The sequence below is a fragment of the Manis pentadactyla genome, chromosome 12, assembly GCF_030020395.1.
Source record: "Manis pentadactyla isolate mManPen7 chromosome 12, mManPen7.hap1, whole genome shotgun sequence".
Taxonomy (NCBI): domain Eukaryota; kingdom Metazoa; phylum Chordata; class Mammalia; order Pholidota; family Manidae; genus Manis; species Manis pentadactyla.
The window spans coordinates 22291149-22313943 of record NC_080030.1 but is presented as its reverse complement, the minus strand read 5'-3'; the positions used below and the strand labels follow the sequence as shown (position 1 = coordinate 22313943).

At 38.1% G+C, this 22795-nt stretch overlaps 1 long non-coding RNA gene and 1 pseudogene across 1 annotated transcript in view; one reads left to right on the top strand and one right to left on the bottom strand.

The window, feature by feature from the left end:
- Positions 1-8817, top strand: part of LOC118933501 (peroxisomal multifunctional enzyme type 2-like) — a 33447-nt pseudogene extending 24630 nt beyond the window's left edge.
- The window catches only part of LOC130680111 (uncharacterized), a 41437-nt gene continuing 24741 nt past the window's right edge, over positions 6100-22795 (bottom strand). Inside the window, exon 3 of the long non-coding RNA XR_008993142.1 lies at positions 6100-6224. This is a non-coding gene — a long non-coding RNA (uncharacterized LOC130680111). The remainder of the gene's footprint in view (positions 6225-22795) is intronic.

Here is a 22795-nt window from a genome sequence, read left to right as displayed (position 1 = left end):
TCTCTGGTAAATATGAATATTCAAAGTTCAAGATACTTATAGTTTGGAACCTCTTTAAACTGCCAAAAAGCAAGGTATGACTAGTATTTATAAGCTTTCCATAAAATGCTCCAGTTGGTGAGATGTGGCCCTCAAGCATCAGGGGACTGGTGTCGGCATCTCCGTGCCCCTTACCGGCTCAGTTCTCAGAGCAGTGGTGCCGCCTTAGGCTGACTTACCTCTCCTCGTTGCGGGGGTGGGGGGGGCAAGTATTAAATGAAGTGTAAGGAACCTAAGAGCAGCATTTATTTCCCGTCGTGAATGAGAATATATTCTAGTCCAAGATGTACTAGCCTTTAGATTTTCTAGGTTCAAAAGTTTGATCATTATGTTTCTATTATGATATCTTTATTAGACTCACTTCTTTCTCAACATAATTTCTATTATTAGGGTAAAACAATATTTCATCTGGAAAGTGAGGTTGATAATGTCACCAGCCTTGATTGTGTTGAAGGGAATATGTGACCATCAAATATTGGTATATGGAACTGTGCTTTTCAACAGTAAGCACTTATGCAAATGTAATTATGCCAGATTCCCAAAATAGAACCTGATGGAGCTGTGGTTTCCATTGTTATGGTAGATTTAACCTTTTTTCTCCTTAAATATTCATCTTTAGATTTTTACAAAACTATAAAATAACACTTTGCTCATTATAGAAAATTTGGAAATTATAGAAAAGTATAGCAAGAAAAGAGTTGTCTGTAATTATTTATTCACTTATTGAATATTTATAAAATACTTGTTATGTGCCAGGCATTCTGCTAAGGATTGGTAATATAACCATGAAAAAGACATGATCTTTACTTATGTAGAGTTTGGAGTCTGTTTAATGATGAGTAGACACAATGGGCAATGATAAACCTTGTGATATAATGGGAGAAATGCGTTTGGCACAGGAACACATTGTAAGGTCTCGAACCTGGAACTGAACTTGAGGGGTTGAGGAAGCTTCTTGGTAGAAATGAGGTCTGAACTGAGATCTGAAATTCAGAGTTTAACTATGTTAAGAGGAGATTGAAAGATATGTCAGGTGAAGGAAAAACTATGTAGAGGTTTGGAAGTGAGAAAGAGCTGGGCTAAGAGAACTGAAAATAATTTAAGGTCCTTTAAAGGCAAGTTAGGGAGGGAAACAAGACAAGAAAGCAGAAAGGTAAAAATGGTCTTGAGATGCCTTGAAAGGCAGGTGAGGAAGTTTGCATTTTATTTTGAAGACAGTAGACAGCAACTGAAAGACTATAAGCAGGAGAGAATTATGTGATCAAATGTGGGTTTTAGAAAGCATCAACTGGCTCATCTTGGTAATGCTTGGATTAAAAGGGAATGAGGTAAAAGGAAGGAGGTGTTGTAGTAATGTAGGTTCAGAGACCCTAGTGGGTTGGACAGGACTGTGGTTAAGAGGGTGGATACAAGAGCAGAAATTGGAGAGATTTGTAGGTAGTAGGCCTGCTCTTTGATTGGACATGAAATTGCTCATCTGGGGAGATCATCACCGATTTGTCCATTATTTGTTGCTTGCTTGCTAAGTTCCAGGCATTCTGCTGGGGCTGTAAGGGAATGGAGAACAGAAACAAATCTGTACTCTGCCCTCATGGAGCATATAACCCAGGTGGTGGGGAGGGGAGCCAGAATCAAATAACCACACAAATAAGTGTCCTGGTGCAACTACATGTGATAAACAATGCAGGTAAACCACACATGATGCTATTAGAACTTAAAATGGAAGGCTTTGGCAAAGGGTGGGAAGGCAAGTGTGCTCTGAGAACTTGAGGAGAGGGGAGATTCGAGAGAAGGATTTCAGCTAGGTAAGAACTTAGCAAAGAAGAAAAGAAAGAACATTCCAGGCAGCCAGCGGCTTACATAAAGGCCCTTGAGACACGGAGAAGCACGGCTACGGAGGAGCAGAGGAAGGCCAGGATGGCTAGAGAGCCTGGTGCTGGTAGGAAATAGTATCACATAGATCATATTAGAGAGTTTTATATTTATCCCAAGAGCCTGATGAGGTGGTGGTGATGCTGGGAAGAGAGTCATATTGTCAGATTTGCCTTTAGGGAAATAGCACCTTGGATGTAATATGGAGCACATTTTAAAGTTGCTCGGAGTGGGTGTGCAGGTGGAAGTCTGTTGCAGTAGTTTAGCTTGGTCTAAGGTGGGGTTGGAGGGATGGAGAGAAGTGGGTGTGAGGTTAAAGTGGCAGCGATCTGAATATCGTCCTTGGCTTGTCTTGTACCATCCTTCACATCCAGACGATCATCGAGTTCTTTGTCTCTCCCTCAGTATATCCAGAATCCTCCTGTTCCTGTCCATCTCCACTTGCACTTCTCTGTTGAGGCCACCATCACCTCTCTCACTTTCTGCATGTTCTCTCTGCCTCTGTTCTTGCCCCACTCAGGTCTGTTGGCCTCAGTGTAGCCAGAATGTTATTTCCAAAGTGCAAATGTGTTTGTCACTTCCTGTTGAAAACCTCAGGTTGCTGTCCGTAGACTTCAGGACAAAGTTAAAAGCGTTTTTTATAACCTAGTGTCTCTCAATCTCTGCATACTCAAGTTCTGCCATGTACTTAGGCTGTATTTTATGAGTCAGGAGTGAAGCTCCAGTCTCTGGCTTGGGCAGCAGGGAGGACAGCACCATTTACCATGTGAGAGAACAAAGAGAAAAGCAGGTTAGAGAAAACGATGAAGAGTTCACCCCTAGACACTGACAGTCTGTCAAGACAGCACCAATTAAGTGATGGAAAGAAGAGTCCATAAAAGAAATAGTGATTTGAAAAACTCTGATTGAAGCCAGTGGAGTGAATAGAAATTTGAGAAGGAATAGGATCAGTGGTATTGGTTGTAGGCTTAACAAATGTTTGTTGAATGATTGAAAGCGCTTTTTTAAAACTTTTTTTTAATTTATTGAAATTACTACTGTTTCAAATTTAGTGACTCAGATATTCTAATTGCTTTTAATGTTGAGTTATTGAACGTTACATTGAAAATTATTTCAAACCATAATATTTTAGTTTTGCTGAACTTCGTAGTGGAAATTATGTTAAATACTCTTCATGTCTTAATATAATAACTTAAGGTCTTTAACACAGTCTTTTGTTATCTTTCTATTTATTTATTTTACTTTTCATTTTAGGAAAATTCAGATGTGAAGCAGTTGTTGCTGATATCCTGGATAAAGGATCCACTTTAGTAATTCTTGTGGATGGTAACTCATTTCCAGTTCTTATAATAATAATATTAAATTGATAGGCTTTGTATGTGACATAATGCTTTACCATAGAAGTTGGTTATGTTATCTTCCAGTTTGTAAGAAAGGAAGGTAAGCATTCCAGAAATTTGTCAGCTCTTTTAGAAAACAGGGAGGAAGGGGGAGGAGTTGATTGAGGTAGTGGGGAGAGTGGGGCATTTGAGGGGATTTGAGGCAGTGTAATCCAAGCACAGGGGGAGAAATGTGGCTGGTGTAGGGTCATAGAGGAGGATCAAGAATAATCCTCTTGCTGGGGTATGTTTTTGGCAGGAAGGAAACACAGACAGCCCTCAATTGGGCTCTGTTTGAGGTATTCTTTCCTATGCTCGCTCTTTGGAACTTGAAACATATTTGACCCCCTGCATCATTCTTATAAATGACAGTTTGATTCCTAACCCTGTGCATTCAAGCCTGCTAAACTCGGAACGTGGTTTAAACCACAGCCACATTTTATTTGTGATGGAAACAAAAATTATGGTAGTTTAATACATGTTGAAATACTAAAAGTGTAAGCTGAAGTTACATTGCTTAAAATTTATTTATTTTAAGGTTTAAGAACAAAAGAAATAGTAGATATTGTCAAAAATTTTGAAAATAAGGAACAGTGGGATTGTATTGTCTGACATTTGGAATATAGGCTTTATCATTTTTGTTCTAAATACATAGGTTATATTGGATATGCTGTTTTGGAACTTTCCTTGTTTTAATGATATATTGAGAACATTTTTGATGCTCTTAAATATTTTCCTCCGACATTACTTTTGTCAACTGGTACTGTTTCATCATGTGTCTGCTCTCTCTCCTCTCCCCTTCCTCTCTTTCTTGTCATCTCTTTCTTCTCCTCCCTCTTGTAGGTGTTCCTATTTTCTTGTCATCTTAGATGTTGGCCAACATTGGGCTACGGTTTTGCCAGTTTTCTTACCATTCTACCAAATGTAACATATACCACAAAGCAAGAGGTCTACAGTAACTTCAGCTTTCACTTTTGCTATTTTCTTTTGATCTGTTCCATTTATTGAACTATGGATTGGTAATGGGTAATAATATATTAGAATTTGTGATAAAACATAGATGAAATTAGATACCTAATTTACTGTGTAATAAAGATAAAACTCTTCTTTTAAATACAAATTTCCATAACTCTCTTTATTTTTGTTAACAATAGATTTTTCCTCAGTATGCGGTTCAAAATCATATTCCTAGTTTTCTAGAGCCAGATAATACTCAACCTCTCCCTGGGAAATAAGTAGAAAGAGTGACAGCTGTCTTAGAGTCATTTGTTATTTGCTTACTTATTCACTAATTTGCTCACTTATGTCATTTATTTATTCATTGATTCATTAATTTAATAATTATTTATTAGGTACCTTTTTATATAGGTGCCTTTTGGTCCAAGTGCTGGGTAAACATATCTAATATGATAGCAAAACAGCCATGACCCTGCCTCCTGACCCCGACACCGTCACTGTCACTCATCTCCCCCTTCACGTACTGCCTCTTTTCAAGTGCTTTGGCAGAAGGTTTGAAAGTTTGAGAATATGGCATTTTATAGTGAGATCTGTTTGGAATGTTTGAGGTGGAGAGAATTGAAATGTGAAGAGCAGTTGGAGAGGTACAAGAAGAGGTGAGAGAAACTGCTATTTCATAGTCAAGAAAAGATTTGTGAAGGTTGGTTTTTTTGTGTGTGTGATTTCCTGAAACTTGTAGTGAATGAATTAAAATGAATGTGTTGTGACCCCAGTATGGGCATCTTTACATCACAGAACCTTTCAGTAATTAGGTTTTGGTTTTGAAATTTTTAAAGGAATTGTTGACTATATATTGGTTAACTAGTTACGTTTTTTGATAATAACTTCTTTTACTTTTTCCTTCATGTACTTTGCAGTTATTCTCACTCTGAGAGTGAGCTTGTCTGTCATGATCACCTGTTGGCTCTGGAGGCACTGGTGGACAGAGGACATCGGGCAAAGCGAAGGTGGGCTGTGCTTATAAGCAAAATAGGTGTGCAGTTAAGGTGCTTTATCTACATTTTGAATTTACTGTATTACCATGTGTGTAATTCCATAGGGGAGAGCCTTAGTAATCCACATTTGAATCAGAATATGTTCCTTGGATTTAAAGTACAGTTTATGTTTGTGTATTTTATTATATAACATGGTATATATAGAAAAGTCTGGCTTAGATAAGTATAGTATACCTGAGATAATTAGGGGAATATTTTACTTCCTGTTCAAACTTTGCAGCACCCAGAAGTCTTTAGAGAAATGAAATGTATACAAGTGATTCTTGTGTGAATTAAAATCTTCATTCATTAAATTCACTGAACATTTTTCTTGTGGAAGACAATTCCACACTATAGTTCTCAAATTCTATCTAAAAACATTTTTCCTGAAATATTTTAGATTTTGGATTTGCACTGGTTTAATTGGCCTTTACCTCTCATTTATTTGGAGAATGATAAGATTATACTGTAATAAATTTTCTTTTGGAGTAAGTAAAGTATTACTTAAAACAGTTCTGTAAGACAACTTCTGGAATGAGTCCACAATGACACAGTCATAACTGGTAAAATTCAAAAATTTGTATATATAAAGTCCCTGAAAATTGTCCTAAAGGCATATAGCAAATGAAGACATATTTATTCAAAAAAATCTGTGTATTAGTAAGAATAGTGAGAATCTGTAGCGTTTGAAGCACGCTCTCTCCCTCGCCCCTCTTCTGCCGGCTCAGCAGACAGAAGCTCCTCTCCGGGCGTGTGCAGTCAGGAGCACAGCATCTCCCAGCTCCTCGCTCCCAGAGTGGGCCACACTATCTTCCCAGGAGGAGCAGGTCACTAGTTCCTCTTCCCCCCTCCAGCTTGTGTTGCAGAAGCTCTATTCTGGGTGAAGGTGTGTTGCTTCGGGAAGAGGGGGTTGCCTGCTTCGAGCAAGTTCACTATGAATTCGCTGAGACCGAATAAAAAAAACAGTGCGTTAGGGGCAAAAAGGGGCCCATACCAAACTTTATTCTGATGCGGTCACCCACTTATACACACGTGGTGAGCCTCTTTCAGTCTCTGGCTTGCCTACAGCCTGTTCTCCCTCCTCCCCAGCACAGGACTCTCTTCTCTCTGTCCAGCACTGGGGCTCCACAACTTTTCTCCCCTGCTTCCTCTCTCGGCTTCCTCAGCTCTCTGCCTCTCCTTCCTGCAGAACTCTGTGGGCTGGGCTCTCTGGTGACTGGCGGATGCCCGACTTACTATGCCCAGGCCTTGAGGTGTTCTTCCTCTCCACCCCTCAGCCTGTATTGCCATGACTGACAGTTCATTCCAGGTGGCTCTATCTACCTAAACAGTTTTCTGCCAAGAGGTATATAAGCAGGCTAAATATGTATGCAATAAGGATACTCAAATCAGGTGAGTTAAGAATCCTGGCCATAAAATTCCCATTTTCCCCACAAAGTGGCTACAAGTAATGGGGCTGTTTTCCTCTCCCCAGCCCCTACTTGTAGGGTAGAAACTCTGTTCCTCCCATGGCAGGTTGAGGATACCGGAGCCCTCCCTGATCACTCTTACCCCAACTTGCTCCTAGGGTGGAGGTTCCATGCTGGGAGAGGCAAGCTGAGAAGACCAGAAGCTACCATCCCTGCCTAGTACCCTTCTTGTAAAGTGAGGATGTCACCTGGACAGACGTGTCCTTGCTCCCATTGCCGCTGCAGTGAGTGCTGTAGAGGTTTTGCCCAGCAGGCCAACAATAGAGATCTCTGAAGCTCTTCCCAAGACTCGCTCATTTTGGAACAGAGCATTTGTAAGTTCATAAGTAAGGGTGCTCTCAAACACAAGGTTGCTTTAGTGAGTATTAAGAGGAGGCTGGTAACTCTGTAAGTCGTGAGTTAAACCAGCCCACCTAGAACTTTACTAACGAGAACCATGGAAAGAGACAGCTAAGAAAAGCCCTCGTGGGATCATACCGAATCTCAAAGACTGGCCTACAAGGCTACTCCTGCAAAGAGGCTTGACTTTTAATTGAATCAAACTGTGGAGCAATTTATGCCCCAGAGCATTGTTGTAAATAATAGAGTAATCATCTGGCAAGTAGTGGAGCCTAACAGCTGAGTGTGATACCAAAAGAGGCAGACAGTTAACAGATCAGAGAGAGACAGTTACAGAGAGCCTTGCCAAAACTGTCATCCCAGGGTGACTGTGCCAGTCAAGGCTATACCCTGGGAGGAGCAACAGCAGTGACTGTGCACTGGGTGGGAAATAGAGTTAGTGAAAATAGTTTAAGTCACTAAACAAATAAGCAAGTTAACAGTAGCCACAAACCCTGGAAGGGGACAGGAGATATGTATCCAGAGTTGCTACAACACATTATCTAAAATGTCCAGTTAACAAAATGAAAAGACATGATAAAGACAGAAGAGTGTGACCCAGAGATTTAAAAAAATTTTAAAAAGACAACACAAAACAAAACAGGTAACAGAAATTGATGAAGATGTCAAAGCAGCTATAATAAGTATGTTCTGAGGACATAAAGGAGACCATGCTTAGAGAAATAAAGGAAAGTATGGCATTGACTCATCCATAGAGAATATCAATAAACAGAAATCATAAAAAAGAACCACATAGAAGTTTTGGGGCTGAAAGTACAATAACTGAAATGAAGAATTTACTAGAGGGGCTTAATGGTAGATTTGAACTCAGAGAAGAAAGAAATCAGAAAGCTTGAAGATCTAGATCTGTCTGTCTTTGTCTAAAAGGATGAAGAAAATAAAAAGAATGAAGAGCCTCAGAGAATGTGGGATGCCGTTAGCACACAGCATTTATGTAATGGGAGTACCAGAAAATGAGGAGAGAAGCAGAAAAAAAATCAAAGAAGTAATGGCTTTGATGAAAAACATGAATCTACGCATCCAGGAAGTTAAGCCAACTCCAGATAGGGTATAAATACAAAGAGATCCACACCCTTAGTAAAGTACATTTAAAGATTAAATGAGATGTGAATTGTTTAATTCTTATAGTTGTCACCATTTGCATTGGGGAAAAGTGTTTACCTTTTTCTCCTTTGTGGCCTAGAGAATGGGTCTGGTTGTTTTGCACCACACAGGGCCATTTCAGGGAAATAATGTAGATGAAGTAGCAGTTTTGAAATTTCTAATATCATTATCTCCTGAACGTAAAATATTTAAAAAATTGTTTTCTCCAATTTACAGATTTTATTACACATAGTTGTATATCTAAATGCCAGTTTGGATAAAGAAAATAACAATTACTTTGTTAATATTTAACATATAATGTGTTTTGATTTCACGTGGCTGTAGCCATACCTAATAGACCTCCTGATGCTGTGCCTACAGACACCACCTCACTTAATCAGGTAAAACGGTATTTTTGAAAAGCAAATAAAGCCACTTGTCTGCTGACACTTTTTAATTTATAACTCTGATACCCTATAATTTTTTTGTGTTCAAAAGTATTGGCTGCGTCCTTCAGCATACTAAAAATAATGATGCATTTCTGTGGGTGTAATTCATTCTTTCTGTATTTTTACTTACAAATGTTTTTCCCCAGGAGGTATCAAGAGAAAATATAAAATGGGTTTTCATTAGTCAGTTCAAAAAGCATCATGCATTGTTGGCTTGCCTTAAGGAGACTGCCTAGCTTAGTAGTGAAGAATTCCCTGAAAGCCTTAGAAAACAGGATAAAAAGAATTAAAAGGTAAATTTTAGTAATCCTTTCCTCAATCAGGAGAGAAAACTGAACTGTGTTCCTCAAAAACAGATTATTTTATGCTAAGTTTAGTGGACAGGCAAAATAAATCATCTTAGAAGAGGTATGTGATTTAATCTCTTTTGTCTGGCCTAGTTTGTTTTCTGATGGAGGAAATAAAAAGCCCTATCAGTTAACAAATTCTGTGAGCGCACAAAGATTTATTTTAGAAACAAAAGGTAATCATAGATGAGAAAAGCAACTTTGTTTTTGACAGACCTAAAGATTGTTCTTTAAGGTAGCCAGAAGACTAACCATGCAGATACATAACAGAATACATAAAGCTCTGAAGTCATGCTCTGAGGAGCATGTCATGACAGCAAATTATAAAGTTCACTTATTTTTTGATGTGATTGATTTGAGAACTTTTGCAGAATCTATGTTTGATGGCAAATAGGAATGTAATTTCTTGAGCCAGAAAGAATTAAGGTTGGTACATATTAATTGTATTTTTTTCTGCACTGTGTAATCCGGTGATGGAAAGAACCATACTCTCTTCCTCAGATTAGTTCTTGCCTCTAAAAGTTTTCCCATCCCTGTTTCTTAAGAATGTACTCATATTCATGTTCAATTACAGCTTCATAGTTTTGTTGGGGGTTGAGTTTATTCTCCTTGGTTCTTGTCCCCACCACAACAGAGAATTGAAGGGCAGAGACACAGTAGCAAGGCCAAATGAAATCATTTGAATACACTCTAAGGGGAGAGCTGGGCCAGAGTCAAGGCAGACAAAGGCAGGTTTACTTGAATAAAGCAGAGAGGAAGGGGAAGCTCATTGAATTCCTACTCAGCATTGGACAGATCCTTGCTGTCTCCTAAAGCAGGGGTCCCAGTGTCTGCTTAGATCTGCACGGTGTGGAAACTAAGCCCCTACCACCCCAGGATTTGCAGGAGCTGCAGAGACTGGATGGAGTGAGATTATGTTCTGGGAACTTCCGAAAGGCGAAGAAAGGAGATTTTCTGGCAGGCTACTAAGGGGCAGGATCGTACAGCTGCAGTTCTGTCTGGGTTACCCAGGCAATGGGAACTTGCAGGCCCAAATCAGAGCTCTCAGCAGCCCCTCCCCACCTGTCTGGAGTAGAACAGAGAGAGTGGCACCCTCAAAGAAAGGGGAGTGTGGGCAACCTCAGAGAGGAGGCACCCTTGAGTGTCTGGGGTTTTATAGGGATTTTTCGGTAAGAGCATAAGGCATAAAGCATACAAGTAATTCGTAATCCCTTTGAAGTTTTGTCTTAAGAATTGGTTATTTAGGTGACTGAATTGGTTCGGACTAAAGCATTCTTTGTCTGCATAGGTTTATTTACACTTCAGAGGTCTGTCTCCTGCCCTGGTTATAAAGCTTGATTAAAGGGCTGGAAGAAGAGGAAAAAACAGCATATAGCTTAAGTTAAAGAATAAACTGGGTCTTTCTTTGCAGGCTAAGTAGATTTTGCAATGGCATGATCTAATTGGTACAACGAAGATATGGGCCGTGCTCGGATACTTTTCTCTTTTTGGGAAATATCTGGACATTCCTAGTTGCTCCTGGCCTTTGAAACTTCAACTTACTAACTCCTTAACTCAGTGAGTCTCTCTGGCTCTGCTTTTATCTGGTTAACTCTTGGAGTCCCCTTTAGTGGGACTGGTTTCATTCTCTTTCCACCCCACTCATGTCTGTTTTTCTGCCTAACAGTGTAATTAGTTTTATTAGGGCACCAAAGAACAGAAAAGCCTTCATGGTTTCATGGTTCAGAAAACCCAACAGTGTTCCTCTGTTATTCTTGGGTTAGTGAAATAATAAAATATATCTGCTCTAGAAAAGAAAGGCTGAATAGTTGCCAAGGCTTGAATTTCTACACACAGTAAGCAGAGAGGTTTGTCTTTCCGTTACTCTTTTTCAGATGAGTAGAACTTTTTGTTAGCTTTAATCAGAGTTGACTGTTTTGCTGTGTGACAAAGGACAGTTGTTAAGTCAAGAAATATTTTTTTGTATAAATAATGGCACCCCTCATTTGACAGAAGTGCCTGACCATTTTGTGTCATATGGTCATTTCAGAATATGATGAAAGGTACTTACTATTTGTTACAAATATTTTGCATAAAACTTTGTACAAATTTCAGAGGATTTGTGGTTTGTTTTAAACTGTATCTGTGCCAAAGGAGATAGAAATCAAGAAGAAACGTGATATTGTCCAGGGGCTGAGAGGACACTTGGATACTCAAGACAGAGATGCCTGAATAATTAGGGTGCCTATTCCCAGCAACATTCAGAGAAGGAATGACACACAGAAGCGCTTGATAGGAAAGGTGGGACTTAGCCGAATGAAAATGGCCTATAGATATTCCCTCTGACCAAGGATGCAGGGCTTGGCAGAGTGGCCAGGAAGGGCATAAGAAGTAATGGTAGCAGGGAAGAGAAGAGCGTGAGATGTGTACAGGAGTCGGAGTAAGAGTGCTCACGTCGGAGAGCAGTGGGAGATGGTTGTGGGTGGGCAGATGTTTTAGGAGAAGTGGGAATAAGAAAAAGCTATGCCGGTATAGCATAAACTTTGTGCTAACACTTAAATAAGTAGCTTTTAAATCTGTAAGGAAACTGGCAACAATATTTTTAGCTCTACCAATATTACTTCTTGGATATTCTGTTAATCATGTCTTTAGGAGAATTTATTCATGTTCAAACTGGTGTGGACATCACAGGTGTACTTTAGAGTTTTCCATAATTAATAAATAGAAAATTCATCCCCAATCTAGAAAGACTAAAGCATAAATATATATTAGATGTCAAGCTTTGCATTTGGGGAGAATGAAAACAAATATCTGTGGTTTCCCCAGAAAAATATCTTATGCATTATATCTAATAATTAGGACTTTAACTATCATCATTAAATAAAGTTAATCTTTGGTATATTAGTTATATTATACATTAAAATACTTTATCAAATTACCCACATGTATTATAAGTACTGTTTTTTTGTTTTGAGATAATGATTTATTATTTCTCATGGCTCGGCCCTTATTGTCTCCTTTCCTCATATATTATTCTCTGGCTTTTCAGTTTTTATTTGTTGATCTTTGTTTTCTACTTGTTTCCAGTATAACAATTAAAGGGCCTGTTTTCTTATTTCTCCCTGACTCTCATTTGGGGGATGCATTAATTTAATATTTCAGAACATTTGACATTTATTATTATTCTTCCACTTGCTTCCCTGTCTTTGTTTTAATCTTGGATTTGCAATTGAATATATCAATCCTTTTGCCAGAGTTTCCCCATCATCTCCTAGTTGGACAAAGCTCCCGTGGTAGAGAAGGGCTCAGGTGTATAGTATTCCTTTGGTTCCTGTGTATTTAAAACTGTGTTTCTATACCCTAGGTAGTGGGCAGCTTGGCTGCATATACAATCTTAAGTTTCTTAAAAATGGTGTTCCACTGGCTGTCTTGCTTTATATGTTGCTTTTGAGAAGTCTGATTCCAGTCCAGCAGTCTTCCTCCAAGTTACTTGATTTTTATCCTGGAGGCCCTTGGGAATTTTCCCTTTATCTTTGAAGTCTAATAGTTTCCATGTCTCAGTGCTGCTCACTCCAGGTCAGTTTCCAGTGTAGTGGGCGGGCCTTTCAGTATGTCTCTTTTATTTTCACACAGTTTTCTAGGATTATAATTTTAAAAATTAATGTCACTCATTGTTTTATTTTTCTTTCTTCAAGTACTCCAAGTATGTGTACACTGGATTTTTTTTCTGTTTTTCATTGCCTTTTTCTCTGTCCTTTTTTAGTTCTCTCTTGATCTTATTTTCCTTCTCTCACTTCTTTTCCTCTCTCCTCTGTGATCCTTGCTAATTTTTAACTGAATATTTTCTCTTTTAGGTACCTTCTAATGTAATCTTCATTTCTGATATGATTTTGATTTTTTTCTCCCATTTCTTTCCTGAATTTAATAATCTCTTACTGCATTTCTTCATGTTTGTTGTCCACTTAAATTTTTAGTTTTTGAATTTCAGAGTCAAGACATTTGTTTCATGTCTCCACATGCCTGGGTGTTATGTATAGTTTTCTTCAGTTTCATAGTTGTTTTGTTTGGGGAAATTTCATTTATTATAATGTTTTGATTCTTAGTTTCTCTTTTAGTCTATAGTAGTTTGGTGCAGATGAATATTATTTACCAATATGCATTTTGTGGGTAAATTTGGTAGTTTGGGGTGATTTACAAGACTTTCTTTTCGAGGAATTCAAAACTTCCCTCTTGTTTGCATGTGACAAAGCTCACTTTCTTTAATAGATGGATCTTGAAGTGGGCCTTATCTGAAAGTGTTTTGTTTAAAAAATTTGTTTTAGTTCTCTTTATCTTGCAAGATCATGAATTTATCTCTTTTTTTTTTTCCTTCACCATCCAGTCTTCCAAGGGGTATCTTTGTTTTATCCTCTTCTTCTGCAAAGTATTGCATTTCTGGGACTGCCATTTGGAGGACTGTACACTTTTAATCCTTTTCTCTGTAGTCAGTGCTCTAATAATATTCCAGGAATCTTTTTGGCACTTCTGTCCTCTGTCTAGAAGTGGTCTTTCTTTTCCACTTCCCTCTTCTATGCACTGTGTTGCAATCTTCCCCACCCCTGCCTCTCTCTTCAGTAGCTTGCAGAGGGTTTGCAGGGGATAGCACTGCTAGAAGTTGGTGTTTACTTTTCTACTTATAGGATCATTTGAAGTTTGTGGTGTTCTCTCTATGCCAGTTACACTGTAACCTTGGGATCTGTGTCATTCATTTTTTTCTTCCTGCTGATCTGTGTGTTGCCATGGAGGATTGGAAGATTGGAGGATTTGGAAAGCACTGATTCCTGAGCCTTTTTACTTAGCATTTAGTTTAACCTAGTGGTATAATTTTTTTTAATTAAGGTGTCATTGATATACAATCTTATGAAGGTTTCACATGAGCAACATTGTGGTTTCAGCATCCACCCATATTATCAAGTGCCCCCCCATCCCACTGCAGTCACTGTCCATCAGTGTAGTAAGAGCTATAGAGTCATTACTTGTCTTCTCCATGCTGTACTGCCTTCCCTGTTGACCTACCTGTATCGTGCGTGCTAATCATAATGCCCCCATAATCCCCTCTCCCTCCCTCCCCACCCACCCTTCCCAATCCTCCCCTTTGGATGTCACTAGTCCTTTCTTGGAGTCTGTGAGTCTGCTGCTGTTTGTTCCTTTGGTTTTACTTTGTTATACTCTCCTAGTGGTATAATTTAAAAGAATAAAATTAAAAATAATTTATTAATATATAGAAGATCCTTCCACTCACATTTAATACACAAGATAATATATACCTATTTTTCTGGGTGTGTGTGTCTGTTTGTGAATTCTAGTGATTTTTGTATCTAGGCAGCAATGAAATAAAACAAGATTTTAACTTTCATTCTGAAATATAAAAGTTCCTCAAAATGTTCAGAAATTAAGCCTTGACACTGTTCCTTATCATCTGGAGAGTGGTGTATTTTGCATTACAGTTGAATTTAGGCAGATATCCAGTTGGCTTTAGTCGTCTCTTATAAATGGTTCTTTCTGTCTTTGCTGACTGCCATCTCCAGGAAGCACTGCTGTAACTGAAATACTAGGAAAATTTTCATTTAATGTGATTTCAGAAGAGGTTTTTCTCTCATTTATAGGAAGAATACTGTTACTAACCTTAAAATCTTGGTTATCTTATACTGCTGCTTTTATATAATAATAATTAAATAATGATAATAGCTCACATTTATTAAGATACTAATATTTATCAAAGGTAATGCTTTGCAAGAAGTTCATTAACCTCTCACTTTTTAAATGAAAATATTGAGGCATAGGGTCATAAAGAAACTTGACCATTAATGGCAGAGCTGGATTTAAGCCCAGGGTGTCTGGTGCCAAAGCCCGAGATCCATCACGTATTTGACAGCTTCTCCTGTGTGCAACATGATGTGTTGCCTCAGGTTTTATTGTTTGTAAAGTGCTAAATAAAAATTATCATTTTATCTATCAACACTTGGTCTACAGAATTTTCCAATCACCACTATTCAAAAATCGTGGATGTGCTTTAGTTATTTTTAGAAGATATGCAAAAGGAAAATACATGTAGTAATTGAAAAACTGAATAATTTACAGACCTATCATATGGGGTGCTAAAGAAGAGAAAGAACTTATTAAAATTATACAAAGTACATTAAAAAGGGAATGTTTTCCTGTGAAATACAGAAAATGTTAATTTTATATAAATAAAATTTGTTAAAGGAGAATTAAAAATAATACAAAATCAGTAATTAAGAAAGGTATGCTCACATGGCTAATCTTTACACAACATTTTAACAGTATGGAAAAGTTTAGACTAGCAATTGATGAGAAAGGGTGGAAATCTTCGTGTGAGTCCAAAGGGTGCGAGTTAATGTAAAGATACTTCCTGTTAGCTGTTTTGTGAATTCCTCCCATTCAGTACTGAAAAGTACTTTCTAGTTTGAACAATGTCCATTTTAACTGCTGGGAAGTATGGCGACTCTTTTCTCTTGTTATCTTTAATTTTTTGCTAATCCTTCCTTACCTTAAACAACTCATGTGAAAATGTAGACTAAGCAGAAATTTAATCTTGATATCAGTCTATCAATCTTTTTTTTCTTGAGGGGTGAGTACTTAGTGTACCAGGAGAATGGAACTTTGTGAGATGTCTTTGATGTTTTTATATGTCTAGTGTTGTGTTAACAGGCTTCAATTTAAAACACTCCATTAAGAAAGTTGGCATAAATCTTACTTGGTTAGAAGAGGCATAAATATTTGGCACTTACCTTATCTTCATTGTGTTTTAATGAGAGTGAATTGAATTGTGTGTGTGTGTGTGTGTGTGAATTTCCCCCTTGGGCAATGGTAACCACTGTTATACTTAGATATAGTTCTTTGCTCTTATTCCTGTTATTTGATGTTTCCACCCTCCCAACTGCTTTCAGTGGCAGGTGTTACAAAAAAACATTTGATTTACAGTTAACCTTTTTTGTTAGAAATAGTTATTTTTCAATGAAAGCTTCAGTTAGGTACATTAGTGATGCATTTTTTATGCAATAGCCAGCCGTATTTCCTGTTTTTCTTTTAATGTATTCAGAGGAAGTGCTGAGTGCTAGTTGCTTTTATCATTTTTTTCTCCACAGGCTGCTCTGTACCACCTCAGTGGAGACTGGAATCCCTTACACATTGATCCTAACTTTGCTAGCTTAGCAAGTTAGTTGCTAATCCTATGTACCAAAGAAAAATATTAGCTCAGTTATATAAGCAATACTTAAAAACATGGCTACTTTTGACTGGGAGTTTGAGTACCCTTTCCTAACACATTTATGCAAAGGGTATGGAAAAGGAGGAAGTAGTGTTCAGAAAATGGTGTTGCAGTTGAGGTTGTAGTGTAAGCTCCTGCTAGTGCAAGGTCTAATATAGGGCCATGAGGATGCCTGTCTGAGTTACTTTGCAGAGTAAGGTCATTGGAGGAGACAGCAAGGAACTGAAAGGTTAGGGAGGGATCGTCTACATACAGAGGTGTTGGAATCTTCCTGATTGAGTTTATGGGTACAACCAGAGCTAAACAAAACAATTCTTGTGTCCTCAGTTCTCTAACTTCCTTTCTTTTTTTTTCTCTTCTTTTGTTTATTTCATAATTTTCTCCCATGAAGTATTATTTATAAAATATTTTCCATGTTTCTTAAATCAGTGGTATAATTCAGGCTAAGGCAGTTTAATGATGTATTTTGAAATCCTAAATTAATTACTCATTTTTATATATGAAATGTGCCTATATCTAACGAAATACTCTCTCTCTCCTTTTTTAGGCTTTGACAAGCCCATATTACATGGTTTATGTACGTTGGGACTTTCTGCCAGGCATGTTTTAAGGCAGTTTGCAGATACCGATGTGTCGAGATTTAAGGCAATTAAGGTATATTATAGCAGATGTGAATGTCAGTTTCTTATTTTTAGAGAAGAAAAGGGTTTTTTGTGACTTCATTTAAAATAAGTACTGTATTGAAGCAGTCTACATTTTTGTTATTTCATTAACTTGGCAAGCAGCGTGTTTTCTTTTTGTAGCTAGAAGTACCTCTATTACAAATGCATCATGAAGTATATAATATACAGTTAGAATTTCAACAGATTGATCGGATTGTTTTACTTAGGGTATGCATATATCAGCCATATATGCCTTAACAAAAACTCGAGATTTACTGTAAAACATTTCCTTTGGACTGTTTTGTAACTTGCCTTAATTTAAATGAAAATGCTAAGTGGCTGCATTTGAACTGTAATAAACATATACCTATAGCAATACAATAGGTACATATTGATGTCAGTTTTTGTGCTTTTAAGTTGGTTTCAAGTTTTTATCCATTATAAATTACAAAGAAAACTCTCTACACATAGTATCTTTGTGTAAGTCAAAAGATACACAATTAAAATAAAAGATTTAAGACAGAGTCCCATAGCTTTGAAAGCTTTTATCAGTTTGAGTTCAGTGCAGCAATGAAAATGCATTTTCTGATTCCTTGCCTTTGATAACACTGATTATTCTCATGCTTTACATTTTAACTATTTCTAGTATTATCTAATAATATGTACACAAGCAAATAAAATAGTATAGAAAATTATGAAATGAAAAATGAAATGATTTTGTCCTATATGTTACCTCAGATCTTACTCCCCAAGTTTAATTAGTACTACTTTTAACAGCTTCTATTAAGTTGTTCTAGTTGTTACCTATATCTCTATTTAATGTGGTTATGCTTCTGTTCCTTGACCTGTCAAAATTAAACACTGTTTATTGACTCTATACTTTGAAAGATAAAGAACTAGCTTATACTAACTATATCCTTGGTCTGCTAATTTTCTGTCATTTTGTTCCTTTATGAATCTTGAATATATATGAATTTAAATATTAATATACTTAATCCTTAATGAAATTAAATATAAATATATTGAAAGCATTCCCTTAAATATTTGAATATATTTAAATAAATATGAATTTAAATAAATTTACATCTATATTATAATATATAATAATTTAATTAAATAAGTTGTCTATTTGGTTCCTTTTTGCTCTCCAATCTCTCTCCCTATTTTTTCCCCCAGAAGTAGAAAAGTTTCATTTTAAACATTTTAAACCCCAAAACTCATTTTTTCAGAAGGTTCATTTTGCAAAACTGGTATATCCAGGACAAACTCTACAAACTGAGATGTGGAAGGAAGGACATAGATCCATTTCCAGACCAAGGTGCGAGTAATGTAGGCAGAGGTACCATGTTTGGCCCCCTCTTCCCCATCCCCTGTCATTATGCTCCATCTCGGCATCCTTTTGGTTAGAAGTACGGATAGGAGATGAAACCTAGAAAGGTTTTTGTTTTCTTTTTCAATTAGTGTTGACTCTTAGTCAAAAGTAAGTTGGCAGTGTACATTGTTTTTTATTTTCTGTTTTGTTCTCAACTTAACTGGTGCCTGTCTGTGGAGTAGTGACACGGTGATTGTGAAAACCCAAACAACAGTATATTTTTGGCTCAACCAGTCAAGCTGTCAAAATATAATTTTCAAAAAATTTAAAGCATGGCACTCAGATATAAAATGAAAATGTGACAAAAATGTATTCCTTAACCAGGAAGCTAGCAAGATGATGAAATTGGTTCAAAGAGAATTCGAATAATATTTATATAGTCTAACAGGAAAGGTATTCTTATAATAATTCTGAATTAGAGACAAAACTAGTTAATGTTCTACAGAACAATACAACCATATCATTTATGGCTATCTTTTCTACTGGATAGAAACTTTATGCTTCTTGATCACACAAAAATCCACAAATTAACATCTGATGTCACAGAACCTGGGCCTAATTAATAGTAAATGACAAGGCTAAAGTATAGCTCCCGATACAGTTAAGTAATTTTTGGATGAGGCTGTTAGCAGCACTCTGGTAAAATACTGAAAGGACATGAAATCATCCTTTTATTTAAAATGTTTTTAAAGATAATTTTGTTAACACAGTTGACCAGGCTGCTTCTTTTCTGGCCTGATCATTTTGTACTACGTAGACGGTTTGTGTTGAGCAGTTTAAACACCCACAATAATAGTAGCAGTTTCAGTTATTGACCTATAAGCTGGCTATGCCATTATCTCTCACATGCATAATAACTCTATATTTAATATAAGAAAATCTAGGGTCAGGTCTCCTAAATAACTTGCTTATGGTCACACAGAAAGTGGTGGAGCTGGTTTAGAAACCTGGGTCTTCTGGCTCAAAGCTTAGGCTCAGAGCCCTAACTCTCTTCATTGTGTCATGATTTCTTTCATAAATAAATAACTTTGCGGAACTCTTCTTTATGTGGTGACCTTATTCCTTTCTACTTCTAGCGGCTAAGCTATATCATTTTCCTGCTTAATTTATACACACTATTTCACTTTAAAAATTCCTCCTGTCTTTTAGACTTCAATTCGAGCTCTGCTTGCCCTTAGAGGTGGTCCCTTGCTACCTTCTTTTTCCCCGTCCATACAAATGCGCATACTGGCGTTCTCTGAAATCCTCTTGCAATTAATGTTTGTGCCACATAACTATGGAGCTTTCCTATTTTCTAATTATTTCATGTAGGTTTTATTTTTTGGATAAGATTATGAACTATAAAATTAGTGTTAAGGACCATGACTGCATTACAGGTTTCGATTTTTCCACAGTTTTAGTAATGAAGAGTACAGAAATAATGTCTATGGATATAAACTTAAAGGGTTAAGAAATAAGTTAATATGTAAATGTAATACATTCTTGCCATTGCATTAATTCTAAGCATGTCTTGTCTTTTCAGCATATTTGCAATTTCCCCCCCCATTGAGTAGAGGTCTCTTTCTATTAGATATATATAGGAATCCTTCTTTGCCTCCCTTTCTCCCTTTCTTTTCATCCTTCACATTGTATTTTTTTCATTGTTGTTATCATCATTAATCTATAATTACATGAAGAACATTATGTTTACTAGGGTCCCCCCTTCACCAAGTCCCCCCCCCGCACTAACCTCATTAATGTCACTGTCCATCAGCATAGTAAGATACTGTAGAATCACTACTTGTATTCTCTGTGTTGCACATACCTCCTATGCACCCCCCACATTATACTTGCTAATCGAAATGGCCCCTTTCTTTCTTCCCGCCCTTATCCCTCCCTTCCCTCCCATTCTCCCCAGTCCTTTTCCATTTGGTAACTGTTAGTCCTTTCTTGGGTTCTGTGATTCTGCTGCTGTTTTGTTCCTTAAGTTTTTCTTTGTTCTTATGCTACACATATGAGTGAAATTATTTGGTACTTGTCTTTCTCCACCTGGCTTATTTCACTGAGCATAATACCCTCTAGCTCCATCCATGTTGTTGCAAATGGTGGGATTTGTTTTCTTCTTATGGCTGAATAATATTCCATTGTGTATATGTACCACATCTTCTTTATCCATTCATCTACTGATGGACACTTAGGTTGCTTCCATTTCTTGGCGATTGTAAATAGTGCTGCGATAAACATAGGGGTGCATCTGTCTTTTTCAAACTGGGCTGCTGCATTCTTAGGGTAAATTCCTACGAGTGGAATTCCTGGGTCAAATGGTATGTCTATTTTGAGCATTTTGAGGAACCTCTATACTGCTTTCCACAGTGGTTGAACTAATTTACATTCCCACCAGCAGTGTAGGAGGTTCCCCTTTCTCCACACCCTCGACATCATTTGTTGTTGTTTATCTTTTGGATGTTGGTGATCCTTCCTGGTGTGAGGTGTTATCTCATTGTGGTTTTAATTTGCATTTCTCTGATGACAAGCAATGTGGAGCATCTTTTCATGTGTCTGTTGGCCATCTGAATTTCTTCTTTGGAGAACTGTCTGTTCAGTTCCTCTGCCCATTTTTTGTTGGATTATTTGCTTTTTGTTTGTTGAGTTATATGAGCTCTTTATATATTTTGGATGTCAACCCTTTATCAGATCTGTCATTTGTGAATATATTCTCCCATACTGTAGGATGCCTTTTTCTGCTATTAATGGTGTCCTTTGCTGTACAGAAGCTTTTCAGCTTGATATAGTCCCACTTGTTCATTTTTGCTTTCGCTTCCCTTGCCCGGGAAGATATGTTCATTAAGAAGTCGCTCATGAGGTGGATCGGAAGATAGTGGCGAGAGTAGAGCAGTGGAAATCTCCTCCCAAAACCACATATATCTATGAAAATATAACAAAGACAACCCTTCCTAGAATAAAGACCAGAGGACACAGGACAATATCCACACCACTTACGCACCTCAGAGAACCCAGCGCCCCATGAAGGGGGTAAGATACAAGCCCCAGCCTGGCGGGAGCCAAGCGCCCATTCCCCCAACTCCCGGCGGAAGAAGAATAGGCAGAGCGGGAGGGAGACGGAGCCCAGGACTGCCGAACACCCAGCCCCAGCCATCCGGGCCAGAGTGCAGACACAGTACGTGCCCAGGGGGCCCTGGATACTAGGGAATCAGGACAGCAAGTACAGTGAGCGGGCACTGCAGGCCGGGTGCCAGAGGACATAAGAAAAGCGAGCGACCAATTTTTTTTTGCTGTTTTGGCAAACGCTTTTTAGAAGTCTTAAAGAGATAGGGACCCCAATACTAGGGAAACAGGGCAGCAACACCGGTGAGCAGAGGCCTGAGGCTGGCGCTGGAGAATGAAGAAAAACGAGTGGCCACCTTTATTTTTTTTTTTTTTGTGGTCATTGTTTTGTTTTGGCGGGTGCTTTTTGGAAGTCTTAAAGGGACAGGGCAGGACACTTAATCCAGAGGTAGGGAATCCGGGGATCTCTGGGCACCCTAACCCCTGGGCTGCAGGGAGCAGGGAGGCCCCTTACGGAGATAAATAGCCTCCAGGCCGCTCCCCCTCCAATGCGACTCCACCACATTGGAACAGCTGCCCGAGCCAGGCCACGCCCACAGCAACAGCGGAGATAAACTCCATAGCAGCCGGGCAGGAAGCAGAAACCCTGTCTGCACGCAGCTGACCAGCAAAAGCCACTAGAGGTCGCAGTTCTCCCAGGAGAGGAGGGCCACAAACCAACAAGAAGGAAAGTTCCTCCAGCCGTCACTCATCCCAGCTCTGCAAACTATTCCTATCACCATGAAAAGGCAAAGCTACGGGCAGACAAAGATCACAGAGACAACACCTGAGAAGGAGACAGACCTAACCAGTCTTCCTGAAAAAGAATTCAAAATAAGAATCATAAACATGCTGACAGAGACGCAGAGAAATACGCAAGAGAAATGGGATGAAATCCAGAGGGAGATCACAGATGCCAGAAAGGAGATCACAGAAATGAAACAAACTCTGGAAGGGTTTATAAGCAGAATGGATAGGATGCAAGAGGCCATGGATGGAATTGAAACCAGAGAACAGGAATGCATAGAAGCTGACATAGAGAGAGACAAAAGGATCTCCAGGAATGGAACAATATTAAGAGAACTGTGTGACCAATCCAAAAGGAACAATATCCGTATTATAGGGGTTCCAGAAGAAGAAGAGAGAGGAAAAGAGATGGAAAGTATCTTAGAAGAAATAATTGCTAAAAACTTCCCCAAACTGGGAGAGGAAATAATCGAACAGACCATGGAAATACACAGAACGCCCAACAGAAAGGATCCAAGGAGGACAACACCTAGACACATAATAATTAAAATGGCAAATATCAAGGACAAGGAAAGAGTTTTAAAGGCAGGTAGAGAGAAAAAGGTCACCTATAAAGGAAAACTCATCAGGCTAACATCAGATTTCTCAACAGA